We start from the raw sequence: 4,809 nt of genomic DNA, 5'->3' as shown, positions 1-4,809 counted from the left end.
ATTTTGATATGTCTGTTCTAGTGAGTGCAGGATTATCCCATTTAGCTATGGTAGGTTTGATGTTTTTAAGGTGAGTATTACACATATCCCAATCATCTTGCCATTTGGAAACAGTTACACGATTATATTTATTTTTCAAATCTTTGTGTTTTATTTCAGGTACATCGATCGCATCCTGTTTGGTTGCTTCCAGGGCTACCTTGTCAGCTTCCTCATTACCCTGTATGCCCATATGACTGGGAACCCATAGTAAGGTAATATGCTTTCCTTGATTTTCTAAGTATACGATAGATGAATGACACCATTGTGTTATCGTATCATTGTCACAGTTTACTATCGATTTTATAACGGACAAGGAGTCTGTTACAATGCAGAAGTGTCGATAACCCAGTGACATATCACAGTACTTCAGCGGCTTGCCATATCGACGCATATTGTTGAACGACGCACATAGAAGACTGATGATAAATCAGGAAGACGCCAGTTATAGTGCTCATACCCTGAACGACAATTGCACATCCTACGCCATCTTCAGTTTTAGAACCATCCATGTATATGATATTGTGATGCCTCATTCCAGAGATGATATTATTAAAATGTGCAAGTATTAATTTAGGGTTAGTGCCATATTTATCATACTGCAACAGACTAGTGTCAACATTTATTGGAAAATTTCTCCAAGGGGGAATTTCCGGTTTATTGTGGGGTATTATATGACATATTTCTGTTAACAAATCTGGATGAATTTCCTGCGCTCTTACAGATAGTGGACGAGTAATAGTGGGTCTGTCGGTGTATGCAGTAACATTTTTAAAGAGGATCTTATAATTACGGTGACTATCATGTGATGCTCTGTTACAAACATAGTTGTTTAATAATTTCTCTCTTCTATATTGCAGAGGCATGACATTGGCCTCTATGTGGAGGCTGGTGCTCGGCGATGTAGGGAATGCACCTAAGCATAGTCTCAAAGCACGATTTTGAATTTTGTTAAGCTGTAACAATCGAGAGGATCTAGCTGAACCGTAGACAAAACATCCATAATCAATTTTCGATAATACGAGGGATTTGTATATTTTGATTAAAGTAGCCACATCGGCGCCCCATTTTGTAGAGCACAAACATTTGACGAGGTTTAAGGCTCTATCACATTTCAATATCAAGTCGCTAATGTGCTTCTCCCAAGTTAGCTTACTATCCAATGTCACACCCAGAAACCTAACGTAATCCACGCATGGAATTGGGGTTTGATTAATGAATAGTAGGGGGTCGTAATGTGCTGTACGTAGCCTACAGAAGTGGACACATTTTGTTTTGGTGATAGAAAAAGTAAATCCTGTTTCCTCAGCATTTTCCAAAACTTGATTAACAATAGGTTGCATTTTTCTTGATATTTGACCAATAGTTTTGCCACTACCAAATATACACAAGTCATCCACATATAGACAACATTTCACGTCTGTGCCTATGTTATTAACTAAGCTATTAATTGCTATGTTGAACAAGGTACAGCTTAATGTTGATCCTTGTGGAATTCCATTCTCAAGGACGTAAGCTTGAGAGAAGCTCCCATTGATTTTGACACGAAAAGTGCGATTAGATAGAAACGACGAGATGACTTTGGGTAAACTGCCTTTAAAACCCCATTTTTCTAGTTGTAGTAAAATACCACCACGCCATGTCATGTCGAAAGCTTTTTCGATATGAAAGAATACCCCCACAGTGTGATGTCGATTTTTGTATCCTTCCTGTAAATAATTTTCCAAATAGACTAACTGATCTATTGTGGAATATCCTCTACGGAATCCTGCTTGCGCCTCTGTTATAAATTGTGGATCTATCAGGTGAATGAGCCTTTGATTTATCATTTTCTCTAAGAGCTTTCCCAAACAACAGGTTAAACTTATAGGCCGATAACTCTTACAATCCATTCGATTTTTGCCTTCCTTTAATATAGGCACTATAATTGCCTCTTTCCACTCTTGCGGATATATCCCTTGTTGCCAACAGTAATTGTAAAAGTTAAGAAGGCGTCGCTTAAAGAGGTTAGTCGTCTGGGTGATCATTTTATTTGTTATTTGGTCGTTACCTGGTGCAGCTGTAAGGGACGTTTTCTTTAAACAAGTATTTAGTTCACTCAAGGTAAACGGTAAGTTATACTCGAGGTTTTCTTGCGTTGCAAAGTTTGGAGAATGTATTTCTTTGATTTTTTCGCGGAACTCGGGTTTGTAGTTGGATGTTCTACTCACCGACGCAAATTGTTCGGCAATCATGTTAATAATAGTATTTTTATCATCCGTTATGGTGTTGTCGAGTAATTTTAGGTAACTTATGGTATTAACCTTTCTCTTATTTATGACCGCTTGGACCTTCGTCCATGTCTCACTAATATTAGTATTGAACCCTATTGATGATACATAATTTTCCCACGACTCTTTCTTGCTTTGTAGTACTACTCTCCTTGCTAAGGCTCGAGCTCGCTTAACGCTACCATGTTGTCCATAGTAGGCGGTTTTTTAAATTTGTTAAGTAGTTTCTTTTTATGTTTAATTGCTTCCTGTACACGGCTATTCCACCATGGAACAGACTTTTTTAGTGACCGTTCTTTTGTTTTAGGTATCGCAACATCGGCAGCGTCAAGGATCCATTGAGTTAAGCGTTCCAATGTGATTTGCCCCGTATGTCGCATAACAAATTCATCTAATACTCGTTGGTAAGTTTTCCAATCAGCTAAGTTATAGAGGTATCTCGCTGGTAATATAACCGGAGTTTTTACAATATTAGTCTCAATTATAATGGGGAAGTGATCACTACCGTACAGCTCCTCCGATACCTTCCACTCCACCACCAATCCAAGTTGTGGGGTGGCAATGGTCAAGTCTATAGCGGAGAAATTACCCGTCCGTGCCACAAGATGTCGCTTAGAATTTTCTTTGTTGTAGTACGTTCTTACTGAAAACCTTCTTACTGAAAACCTTCCAAATTGGAAAGCGTGGAATTAAAATACGTTGCACATCTGGATAACAAAGGAGTACGTCTAGATCCAGAGAATCTGGACGCGATTGTAGAAATGGAACCACCGAATAAGTTTTGTAGAAGTGGTATTCTAGTATCGAAAATTCATTCCCCATTTTTCTCAACTGGTTAACCGTTAATAGAGATTTTGAAAAAAAGTTTCTGTGGAGTCAAAAGCTTTTGAGGATTATTAAAAGAAGCATTGACAGTCGTATCTGATTTTCAAGCTACATTCGTGCTTCAAATGGAGGCGAGTACCACTGGCCTGCGAACTGTATTCATCCAGGAACAGGAAGGTAAGGAAAAAGTAATCGCATATATTAGTAGGATATTAAATAGGGCTGAACGCAACTATTCAAAAATCGCACGAAAATGCCTTGCACAGTGTTGTAGGCCATCGAGTTGATAACGAAACCTAGAAGTTTACCAGTTTAAAGTGATCATCGATCACTTTAGCTTCAAATGGCTCGCCACGATGGAAAAACCCATGGCCAGGTTAGCTCGCTGAATACTACAATATTGCACCCATGGTTTCGAAATGGTGTACAAAACAGGTAAACGGTATTATTAGAATAATGAAGGACTGCCATGATGAAGACACAGCCGGATACTTGGGTTTTTATTGACCTAGAAGTATCAGGAATATAATAAAACTAGAGGTACCGGCCCCTACAGACCTGTGTAATATCCTACGTCAACCGTCAGAATTAGTCTGGCGAAATGCAGAAATGCTAAATAATATAATATGCAATAAATTAAAAAAAATATGCATCGGACAGGAATCGAACCCGGACCCGTGCCCAAGGCTGCTTCGATCCACTCATCCCAGTCGTTTAACCGTATGGAAACCTTCCGAGCTTCTGCCTCCACAGCTAAGTGTAAAGGCTCTAGTCCCAAAAGTGCCTCCATTGTCTAAGTTACCGTTGTTTGCATGGAGCCCTTATGTAGGTATTCATATCAAGTATGTTCTCCACCGTTTTTAGGAGAAACGATGATAGGCTAATGGGCCTGTAATCCTTCGCCATATCACATTTGGCAAGACCCGGCTTAGGTAGGTACACAACTCTTACCTTTATCCAGCTTTCGGGGATATACCCTAAAGCCTGGGAGGTTCTAAAGAGGTGCAACAAATGTAAAAGCAACGGCTCCACACCGTTCTGCAGGAAAGTCAAAAATATCGAGTTCGGCCCTGGAGTCTTAAATGGGCTGAACGTGTTGAACTTCAGAAGACCCTCTATGCTACCACAGAAGGTCCTCCACGATCCTTGTTTAGACCTCGAATATGGTCCGCAGTTTACAGCTGTCCTAATATGACTGACGCTGACTGACGCTGTTATGGTGTCGCTTACAAATGCCTCTGCACTGCTTTCAGACAGAGCAAATGTGGTTCATTCAACCGCTCCGACAGTTTCGCCCCATAGCAGTCCCAGTCAGTGGATCGGGGATTCAAAAACCCACAGGGCCTGCAATGGGATGCGAGGTTTAGTTGTGCCTGTGGTCCGAAAGGGACGGCAGATCAGTCACTTTATTCGTGAACATGTGAACTCTTGAAAAGGAGCCCAACATCAGATCAATAAACTCCTATCTCCGCGGCGCTGTGATGAAAGTAGGGGCTGCTCTCTGATTTAAAACATTCAAATCAGTTGTTTGCAAATATCCCCGAAGGTGGTCGCCCCTCGAGTTCTTGTCCCTGCTGCCCCACGCAACATGGTGTGCGTTTGCATCACAGCCAACCAAAAAATTTCGACAGTACTCTATCAACTCAACCAGCTCCCGCAAGCTGAGCAGACCACC

The sequence above is a fragment of the Photinus pyralis genome, unplaced genomic scaffold (assembly GCF_008802855.1).
Source record: "Photinus pyralis isolate 1611_PpyrPB1 unplaced genomic scaffold, Ppyr1.3 Ppyr1.4_LG7, whole genome shotgun sequence".
NCBI lineage: Eukaryota > Metazoa > Arthropoda > Insecta > Coleoptera > Lampyridae > Photinus > Photinus pyralis.
This window is presented reverse-complemented; position numbering follows the sequence as displayed.